General features: G+C 40.0%; 1 pseudogene; it reads right to left on the reverse strand.

Moving 5' to 3' along the window:
- Positions 1-475: 475 nt before the first annotated feature.
- LOC122815476 overlaps positions 476-12319 on the reverse strand; it is a 153206-nt pseudogene continuing 141362 nt past the window's right edge.

Raw genomic sequence — 12319 nt, forward strand, 5'->3', positions numbered from 1 at the left:
AAATAAGACAAGGCATAATATTTGGTTAACTGTAGATTCATAAGAGCAAACATTACTCACCAGAAAACAGCAGTGCCATGCCCAAGTGCCAACCTAAGGAGGTCTCATGAAACTAATTTAAATATTCATGAGCAGACTACAAGTGTTCCAGGGAATACCATGAGATGCCAGGATACGACAAAAAGTACATGTCTGGTTAGGACACTCATGACATAATGTCTGAGTCTAGCAAAAGTGATGTCTAAGAAATTAGATCATTGCATATTAAGGATACAATGTTTATGATGTAACTAATAATAATAATAGTGTAAAGGTGGAAATTGTGGTTTTACATAAAGTGATATTCAATTTCAATCCACTTGGATCAAAACTGGTTGCTAAACCTGAATTAAATAACATAATTTGATTCTCATGCTTAAATGATAAATGTTCAACCAATAAGTCCTTTTTCTTATAATATGTTTAGCTATTTTGCTTAATTATGATTTGCTCTTCCAATTAAATGTTCCTTAGTGTTCCTTTCTGGTTTAAAAAGAATAATATAACACTTAGGAAAAAATATGCAGCTCAGAAGACCAGCACTCGAGGATAAAATTGCAAATATTTCTACAGCCACCATATGCTTTCCTTGTGTACTGAGATACGCTGGGATGAAGGACAGCCAGACACTGATAAACACAAGCATGCTGAATGTGATACATTTAGCTTCATTAAAGCTATCTGGCAGCTTTTTGCCATAAATGCCACAACAAAACACACACTCACCAGGAGTCCCAGATATCCCAACATGCAGTAGAAGGCAAACGTTGACCCTTCATTACACTGAATGATAAGTTTCTCCTTTGCAGACATCCTGTTAACATCCGGAAAAGGTGGAGAGGTGCACAACCAAACAAGGCACAATAAAAGCTGAACTGCAGAGCAGCAAACAACAAGTCCATTTGGAATTGTGGACCCCACCCACTTTTTAGTCTGACTTCCTGGTTTAGTAGCACTGAATGCGATGACCACAGTCACTGTTTTTGCAAGAATGGATGAAATACAAAGTGAGAAAATAACACCAAAGGCAGACTGCTGGAACAAGCAATTCAGTTTCCCTGGCTGACCTATAAATATTAAGGCGCAGAGAAAACAAAGCACCAAAGATATGAGCAGAAGGTAGCTGAGGTCACGATTGTTGGCCTTGACAAGTGGGGTGTCTTGGAATTTGATGAAAATAAAGAGGATTAACAGAGTAACCGCAGATCCTGTAGTAGAAATAAAGGTCAGGATAAAACCCAATGGTTCATCATAGGTCAGGAATTCAACAATCTTTGGAATGCATCTGCTTCTGTTATCACTGGACCACATGTCTTTGTGACATGGGATGCAGGAGATAGCATCTGGTGAGAAAACCAAAGACATATCTGAGTCTGAGAACTTCATTTAACTTTTATAACATTTTTTGCAGCATTAATGGGATACTTAGTGTTACTTATTTACTTTTGCAGTTATTTAAAATGTAAGTTTGTAAACTAAGCCTTGCAGAATCTTTTCAGAAAATAACATGAAAGTCAACATTTATATACTTTGAACACAAACGACAACACCAGAACTGTTAAAACAAGACGGCCAACTCACTGTCCCAGCTAGGTTTAAAAAGTAGCGTGCAGGCTTACTCGAATAAGGCAAAAATGGTGTTTATCCAAAGATATATTTATTGAAGACAATCCACAGTATCCACAGTGTAGGAAACTAAAATCTACATGAACAACTATTAAGCGCTATCACCGCTTATCGCAGACTTATCGCAGAATATTTTATTATTTAGTATTTTTTGGAATAGTATTTATATTATTTATCATTTAAGGTTTTAGTAAGTCCTAGGATATATTGATGTATTGGTTGTTTTTACAATTATATTTTTAAAATATGTACAAATTATATTAAGCACTGACACTTTAAATTTTTGCCTCTAGAATGGCGCCAAAAAGATTTTAAAAGGATTGTATTGTGAGTCAATCAGCTGTCCTGAAGAAGTCTGCGATAAGCGGATGAAAGCATTTAATAGTTGTTCATGTGGATTTTAGTTTCCTACACTGTGGATAATGTGGATTGTCTTCAATAAATATATCTTTGGATAAACACCATTTTTGCCTTATTCGAGTAAGCCTGCACGCTACTTTTTAAACCTAGCTGGGACGGTGAGTTGGCCGTCTTGTTTTAACAGTTCTGGTGTTAACATTTATATACTTGACTAGTAATAACATTATTAGTAAAAGTGCCAGGACTGATGAAGAAAAGCATGTCAAAGAATAGAAAAGATGACCTTGTTAAAATCACTAAACACTGCAACGGTAATGAAACAATGAGCAGAGGAGGTAAAAGACTTGAGTGCCAGAGCCTCAGTGGTCATGCACTTTTCTTTCACACCAGGAAGATCAAAAGGTTATAGGTTCCATCCACATACTAGGGACTTTGGACAATATGCTAACACTTGCATTGTACTGCAGGTTCAAGGAAGTGCTGCCCTTCAGATGAGATTATAAGGTGAGGTAACAGCTGCCTGAGTTGCTGATAGTGATAGGACAGACGGCTGTGCTTTTGCTGTAAATTCTAACCCTTGAACTCTCAAATGATTGCCTCATTATCCTGGAACAGCTGAAATGCACATGTGCAGATTGATTAGAACCTTCTGGAGACTGGAAATGCAATATCTAGTGAGTTCCCTTTGGTTTTCCTCCTTAGATGCATGGATATATGTTCTGTTTTCCCAGGCTGTCCATTTACTTCCACATCCTAAGAACAGCAAGTGGTTTGGGACATATGTTGCACTCAATATTTACAAGTCCCCAGTTTACATTGGAAACAAACAGCTTCCTGCTTGTGGCTGTGAGTGACACACCCCCAGTGACACCCACTGAATGATCAGGAGGTTGTTATCCTGCTTGTGGCTGTGAGTGACACACCCCCAGTGACACCCACTGAATGATCAGGAGGTTGTTATCCTGCTTGTGGCTGTGAGTGACACACCCCCAGTGACACCCACTGAATGATCAGCCAGTTGCTAGCTTTGTATGAGGAAGAAGGAAATGGCCTTAATGCAAAAACACCTCGATCTTCCTTGTGGATAACAACCCTGCACCCACTCTGCTTGACCTTTGTACCCCAGTATTAGCACCCACAGTGGAGCCTGAAAACCAGACAGGAACAAAGGCTTCTAGGGAGGCAGGGTAGTCTTGAGGGGTTTATCTGTTGTGGAAGTAAGTGACAGATGCTCATTGACACCCACTGCCTGCCCAACACTGAGCCCATTTCATACATATGTGGGGGAACACAGAATATCAGTGAGCCCATTTCATACATATGTCGGGAACACAGAATATCACTGAGCCCATTTCGTACATATGTGGGGGAACACAGAATATCACTGAGCCCATTTCATGCATATGTGGGGGAACACAGAATATCACTGAGCCCATTTCATACATATGTCGGGAACACAGAATATCACTGAGCCCATTTCGTACATATGTGGGGGAACACAGAATATCACTGAGCCCAATTCATGCATATGTGGGGGAACACAGAATATCACTGAGCCCATTTCATGCATATGTGGGGGAACACAGAAAATCACTGAGCCCATTTCGTACATATGTGGGGGAACACAGAATATCACTGAGCCCATTTCATACATATGTGGGGGAACACAGAATATCACTGAGCCCATTTCATGCATATGTGGGGGAACACAGAATATCAGTGAGCCCATTTCATGCATATGTAGGGGAACACAGAATATCACTGAGCTCATTTCATACATATGTGGGGGAACACAGAATATCACTGAGCCCATTTCATACATATGTCGGGAACACAGAATATCAGTGAGCCCATTTCATACATATGTGGGGGAACACAGAATATCACTGAGCCCATTTCATACATATGTGGGGGAACACAGAATATCACTGAGCCCATTTCATACATATGTGGGGGAACACAGAATATCACTGAGCCCATTTCATACATATGTCGGGAACACAGAATATCAGTGAGCCCATTTCATACATATGTGGGGGAACATAGAATATCACTGAGCCCATTTCATGCATATGTAGGGGAACACAGAATATCACTGAGCCCATTTCATACATATGTGGGGGAACATAGAATATCACTGAGCCCATTTCATGCATATGTGGGGGAACACAGAATATCACTAAGCCCATTTCATACATATGTGGGGGAACACAGAATATCAGTGAGCCCAATTCATGCATATGTAGGGGAACACAGAATATCACTGAGCTCATTTCATACATATGTGGGGGAACACAGAATATCACTGAGCCCATTTCATACATATGTCGGGAACACAGAATATCAGTGAGCCCATTTCATACATATGTGGGGGAACACAGAATATCACTGAGCCCATTTCATACATATGTGGGGGAACACAGAATATCACTGAGCCCATTTCATGCATATGTAGGGGAACACAGAATATCTCTGAGCCCATTTCATGCATATGTGGGGGAACACAGAATATCACTGAGCCCATTTCATGCATATGTGGGGGAACACAGAATATCACTGAGCCCATTTCATACATATGTGGGGGAACACAGAATATCAGTGAGCCCAATTCATGCATATGTAGGGGAACACAGAATATCACTGAGCCCATTTCATACATATGTGGGGGAACACAGAATATCACTGAGCCCATTTCATACATATGTCGGGAACACAGAATATCAGTGAGCCCATTTCATGCATATGTGGGGGAACACAGAATATCACTGAGCCCATTTCATGTATATGTAGGGTAACACAGAATATCACTGAGCCCATTTCATGCATATGTGGGGCAACACAGAATATCACTGAGCCCATTTCATGTATATGTAGGGGAACACAGAATATCACTGAGCCCATTTCATGCATATGTGGGGGAACACAGAATATCACTGAGCCCATTTCATGCATATGTGGGGGAACACAGAATATCACTGAACCCATTTCATGCATATGTGGGGGAACACAGAATATCAGTGAGCCCATTTCATGCATATGTGGGGGAACACAGAATATCACTGAGCCCATTTCATACATATGTGGGGGAACACAGAATATCACTGAGCCCATTTCATACATATGTGGGGGAACACAGAATATCAGTGAGCCCATTTCATACATATGTGGGGGAACACAGAATATCACTGAGCCCATTTCATGCATATGTCGGGAACACAGAATATCACAGAGCCCATTTCATGCATATGTAGGGGAACACATAACATCACTGAGACCATTTCATACATATGTGGGGGAACACAGAATATCACTGAGCCCATTTCATACATATGTCGGGAACACAGAATATCACTGAGCCCATTTCATACATATGTGGGGGAACACAGAATATCACTGAGCCCATTTCATACATATGTCGGGAACACAGAATATCAGTGAGCCCATTTCATACATATGTGGGGGAACACAGAATATCACTGAGCCCATTTCATACATATGTAGGGGAACACAGAATATCACTGAGCCCATTTCATACATATGTGGGGGAACACAGAATATCACTGAGCCCATTTCATACATATGTCGGGAACACAGAATATCAGTGAGCCCATTTCATACATATGTGGGGGAACATAGAATATCACTGAGCCCATTTCATGCATATGTAGGGGAACACAGAATATCACTGAGCCCATTTCATACATATGTGGGGGAACATAGAATATCACTGAGCCCATTTCATGCATATGTGGGGGAACACAGAATATCACTGTGCCCATTTCATACATATGTGGGGGAACACAGAATATCAGTGAGCCCAATTCATGCATATGTAGGGGAACACAGAATATCACTGAGCCCATTTAATGCATATGTGGGGGAACATAGAATATCACTGAGCCCATTTCATGCATATGTAGGGGAACACAGAATATCACTGAGCCCATTTCATGTATATGTAGGGTAACACAGAATATCACTGAGCCCATTTCATGCATATGTGGGGCAACACAGAATATCACTGAGCCCATTTCATGTATATGTAGGGGAACACAGAATATCACTGAGCCCATTTCATGCATATGTAGGGGAACACATAACATCACTGAGACCATTTCATACATATGTGGGGGAACACAGAATATCACTGAGCCCATTTCATACATATGTCGGGAACACAGAATATCACTGAGCCCATTTCATGCATATGTAGGGGAACACAGAATATCACTGAGCCCATTTCATACATATGTGGGGAACACAGAATATCACTGAGCCCATTTCATACATATGTGGGGGAACACAGAATATCACTGAGCCCATTTCATGCATATGTGGGGGAACACAGAATATCACTGAGCCCATTTCATGCATATGTGGGGGAACACAGAATATCACTGAGCCCATTTCATGCATATGTGGGGGAACACATAATATCACTGAGCCCATTTCATACATATGTGGGGGAACACAGAATATCACTGAGCCCATTTCATACATATGTGGGGGAACACAGAATATCACTGAGCCCATTTCGTACATATGTGGGGGAACACAGAATATCACTCAGCCCATTTCATGCATATGTGGGGAAACAGAATATCACTGAGCCCATTTCATACATATGTGGGGGAACATAGAATATCACTGAGCCCATTTCATACATATGTTGGGGAACACAGAATATATTTGTCACTTTTGTGTTGGTACCTAAATAAATGAGTCTTTGTGGGTTCTGTTTTATCAGCATTATTCTATACAACCATATCACTTTAAAGACTTATTGACTATGAATTAAGTAACATATACAAACTAACTGCTGTGATCATACATGCTCACTCACTGCCTGCTTCTACAAAATGGCACTAGGGATTGCATGTGTCTGGAATTTGTATGTGCACACACATGCATTACACTCTGATATACATCCTCCCTCTTTGAGAAATAGATCATACACTTTGTTATGAGATTATTTAGCATGGAATAATCACAGATAATCTAAAGATATGCATTATACAATACTAGGTACACAGATATATACAATCAAGTCCACATTGCTGTGTATTTCACACTAGGCTTAGAAACTTGTCCATATCATGTGACATAAAATTGGAAACCAGATTTAGCATCTGGGACAGTCTCTGCAAACTGGTTGACCTGTGGAATGTTCGGATTACTTTCTGGAACAGAATCAGACTTTTGAACACATTCTGGTCTGGAAACAGTGTCTGACTTACTCTTTGATTTAGAGCCCACATCACAGATACAATGTTTTGACTGCAATGATGATGATTCTGGTACAGGAAGAAGGTGTCTGTGATTCTTCCTGTACTCCACACCCTCAAAGCTTACCAAATAGGATCTTGGCTTGGCACAGATGCCTGTAATCTGTCCTGTTCAATCAAAACCTTTCATTGTCTGGATTCGTATCATCTCTCCTTCCCTCGACGAATGAAGTAATTTGCTCCATCTGTCATAACTAGATTTCTGGATATTATGCTTCTTAAACAACTGAGCCTTGATGGTTTTATTGTTCTTAGATTTAGGCTTCAATAAACTTGATGAACTAGGTATTGTAGTTCTAGTTTTTCTGGAAAGTAGTCTTTGAGCAGGTGAGCCAAGAATACCATCACAAGGAGTTTTTCTGAGATTAAGTAGATTCAAGAATACATTGGCATTGTCATGCTTTGACTTCTCAAGTAATTGCTTTGCACTCTGTACTGCTCGTTTAGATAGACCATTGGATTGAGGACAGTCAGGACTACTAGTGACACGTACTAAGTCCCATTCTCTTGTAAATGTCTGAAACAACTGGCTAGTGAATTGAGTACCATTGTCAGAATAAAGTTTGTGTGGACTACCATGAACTGAGAAATGACGTTTTAACGTAGTAATAACAGCAGTTGTGGTTAAGTTTGGTAGTACATCAATCTTGTACCAATTTGAATCAGAGTCTACCAAAACTAGGTAGTGATTGTTCCACTCAAAGATATCAGTTGCTACAGAAGACCAAGGTAGTTCAGGAACTGGACAGCTGAAGCGGTTCTTTTTGCAAATGCCCTCTGGTACTATTACATACTGAACAAGAAGAAAGAACTCTATCAATGTCCTTTGATAATGAAGGCCAAAATACTAATTCTCTTGATCTTTTTGTTAGTCAATAACAAACCTGGGAGACCTTGATTCAAAATATGAACATATTCTTGCTGTAAGGAAGCTGTAACAACAATTTTAGGACCTTTGTAAATAATACCATCTTCCATCAACAATTCATGTCTTCAAGGAAAATATGACTGCACTTCAGGTGATACACTAGATTGCTTTGACAGCCATCTGACATTGATGTAGAGATTAAGCTGTAGGATCAGTCATAGTGTGATCTCTCAACTCATCAAGTCTAGTTGTGGAAAATTTACGCACTGACATTACATCAAAGTCAAAAGGTTCAGCATCAAGCTGTTTGTTATATTTCTGGGCAATCGGGATAAGGTATCAGACCGATATAGCAGTTTGCCTTTAGTGTCGGCCATTTTGAAGTTGTACTTTTACAACTTGACCATCATTCTTTGTAATCTCCCCAGAGCGGAATGCATTGGCTCCTTTAGAATGGCAACAAGAGGCTGATAATCAGCTGCAATATGGATAGCTTGATCATAAATATAATCATGAAACTTGGAGCATGCAAAAACTACTGCCAAAAGCTCTTTCCCGATTTGACCATAATGCATCTCAGTTTGAGGTAATCTCTTAGATGCATAGGCTACTGGTTTGCCCTCTTGAAGAATAACTGCACCTAGACCAAATTTTGAAGCATCACAGGAAAGAACAACTGGTTTATTCACATCATAATACCTTAACATAAGTGGGGGTAGCAATATTCTGAACCTATACAGATAGGCTAAAAGACCTGTCCCTCTACTCAGTCTCATACAGACTGCTCAGAGGTGACCTGTGTCTGGCTTACACAGCCATTTCCAAACCAGCCTTGATGGAGTACCCACATATCTGTAAAACAAACTCCAGTCACGCAATCAACACGCAAGGCCTTAAACTGGTCTGTGACAATGACATTAATAGAACTTGCTGGTAGGATAGATTTGTGTCATAAAGACTCCCCCATCTGTAGAATTGACTCCCTCTTCATGTCCAGCGGAGTACTTCTCTAACCTTCTTTAAGAGCAACCTGGGCCATTGGATGGGAAACAGAAAATATACCCCTGGGATTCCACCTGTGTCCCTGTTGGACAGGGGAAACAGGTGCTAACTTTGAGGGAACATGGGCAAAATTCTTGGCTAAGCTTATAAGGGCCTCCAGGACAATAGCCTACTATCATCCTATGAACCTGTAAGGTCCTCAAACACCTTCTGATGATGTCCTAACCATGAACACACAACATTTTTGCATGTTAGCTCTCTCAAAGGTGCTATCAACTCACTAAAATCTGGTATAAATTTGCCTAAATAGTTGACCATGCCCAGAAAACACTGTAAACTTTGTACATTGTCCAGTGCTTACATCTCTAGAATTGCTGTTTGTTTGGTAGGGTCAGGTCTTAAGCCTGTACTTGTGAACAAATGTCCTACGTAGGATATTTCTGAAAGTCTGACTTTGCAATTCAGAGGATTCAGCTTCAAATCTACTTCACATGCTCTGTCTAGAACGTTCTTAAGGTTTCTGTCATGCTCTGTTTTGCCATTGCCTCCAACTAATAGATTGTCTATGCTATGGCAGAAGGATAACCTGAAAAAAAAATTGTTCCATTGCATGCTGAAAGACTTCACTTGCAGAACTTATTCCAAATGGCATCCTTAGGAATCTGTATCTGCCAAATGGGGTACCAAAAGTAGTTAGAAATGAGGATTTGTGATCAAGCATCACTTGCCAAAATTAACTCTTTGCATCCAAAACAGAAAATACAGTTGCATTCTGTATCACAGCTGTGACTTGCTCAACTGAAAACATTGGATTATATGGTCTTTTTAATGCTTTGTTCAAATCACTAGGGTCAATGCATATTCTGATATAATTTCAGCCTTTCTTATGAGCGGCTACCATGGATGACACCTGTTCAGTTGGTTCTGTGACTGGACTAATCACACCTTGTTGCACCATCTTGTCCAACTGCGCTTTGACTTTATTTTGCATTGCTATTGGAACTTTTCTTGCTGGTCTGACTACTGGAGTGACCTTAAGATCCAACTTCATGGAATGCACAACAGGAAGTTTGCCCAATTTGTAATCAAAAACATCAACATGCTGTGAGAAAATGGCTCAGAAAAACGTGAACTTGGAACTGCACTCACATTTTATTTATTTATTTTATTTTACATTTGTTGACCGGGATAGTCCTACTGGATACATGTCCTTTTTCAGCGGAGGCCCGGGGAGAAAAGCTCCACAGCAATAACAATATACACATAGGTTTACAAAATACATATATGAGAATGGAGAGACAGATGCAGAGACAAAAAAGCTCCACAGACATAATAATATACAAGTAGGTTTACAAATCCATAGATGAGATGGAGAGACAAGATGTTAATTCACATTATTAAGTTTTCATTGGATTAGATATGATTAACAACTAGGCAAATAAAGGTCTACTCAGTTATACAAAGATACAGTAAAGCAGCAATAGATTTTAATACACTCTGGTACAACATCACAGCCATAGTAACATATCAAGGGAGGATGAAGGAACAAAAATACTGCAGCAGAACCAGGTGGATTAATGGTCAGCTAAGTAATGGTTAGATTCAAGGCAACAGGAAGCTGAGATTAGTTCAAGTGTGGTAGGATAAGTGGTCGCTCAGGAAGAAACTAATCAGATTTTACACATGAACATAGCCATTGTGCCTTAAAGAATTGAGTTAGATTTTTTTTTAATTGAGAAGGTGAGGTGGAAAGTCTAAGGTTATTAGGGAGGGAGTTCCAAATCTTACCTATAGAGTTGGCGAAGAGAGCATCACCTCCCATGTTATAAGATTTGATGGTTTGTATCAAGTGTTTGTTAGAGGAACTAAGACTGCTTAGGTTAGAGTAGGGGGTCAATAGGTTATTGAGTGAGAGGGTTTTATCAGGTTCCTTAATGATTTTAAATGCTTCAGTGAGTTGGTTCAGTTTGAGGAGATTGGGTAATTCTAACCAGTCAAGTGTTTTTAGGTTAAGGCAATGATGTGTTCTATAAGGAAGTCCAGTTATAAATCTGGCAATATGATTATAGGTCACAGAGAGTTTGTTGATGTCGGATTTGTGGAGAGAATAAAATACAGGAGAGGCATACAGTAGTGTGGAGAGGAGATGTGTACATGCAATGGTTAGTTTAGCGTTGGGGGTTAGAAAGTTCTTGATTCTATACAAGGATCCAAGTTTCTTATTTACGGTCTTAATTGTCTGGCTGATGTGCAAGTTAAATCTGAGCTTGTCATCAATGGTGACCCCTAGTAGTTTAGTATTGGTGTCAGGCTCAATGATGGTACCATTATTAGATTGGACATAGAAGGTAGTATTGTTGGGATTTGGTGTCGGGGCAGAGGTAGGAAAGAATAGTAGTAGCTTAGTTTTTTTGGATTTAGGATGAGATTCCTCACTGAGAGCCATTTTTCTACTGTAGTAAAGCAGTGTTGGGTTGTAACTTGTAGATCGGAGAGAGAGATATCTGAGCAAATAAGGGTGGAATCATCCGCGTATTGGATGCAGGTAGCTTTAGGGATAACTGTGTGAAGTTCGTTAATGAACAGGGAAAAGAGAAGAGGACCTAGTATGGATCCTTGGGGGACACCTATGGTGTTGGGTAGCAGGTGAGAGAGCTTGTTTTGCCATTGGACTGCTTGTTGCCTACCAGAGAGATAAGCAGAGAACCATTTGAGAGATGAATAGTCAAAGTGTAAGGTTTCTAGCATATGGAGAAGTAGCTGGTGATTGACCATGTCAAAGGCTTTTGACAGGTCGAGAAAAAGGGCAGACGATATTTTTTTGTTGTTACAATTTTTATTAACTGAGTCGGTGAAAGAAAGGAGGGCAGTAGTCGTACTATGGTGGGGTCTGAAGCCATGTTGCGATTTAGTCAGTAGATTATTTAGGGTGAGGTAGTGAAGAAATTGCTTATGGACACATCGTTCCATAATTTTGGCTAATGGAGACAATATTGCTATTGGTCTATAGTTAGATGGTTCAGTGGAAGGGCCACCCTTATGGAGTGGTATGACATAGGAAATTTTCCAAATGAAGGGGATATTGGCTTCAGTGATAGTTCTATTAATCATGATAGAGATAGGGTAGGCTATGGCGTCT

This window comes from Protopterus annectens, chromosome 1.part1, assembly GCF_019279795.1.
Source record: "Protopterus annectens isolate FY-2018-M chromosome 1.part1, PAN1.0, whole genome shotgun sequence".
Lineage (NCBI taxonomy): Eukaryota > Metazoa > Chordata > Ceratodontiformes > Protopteridae > Protopterus > Protopterus annectens.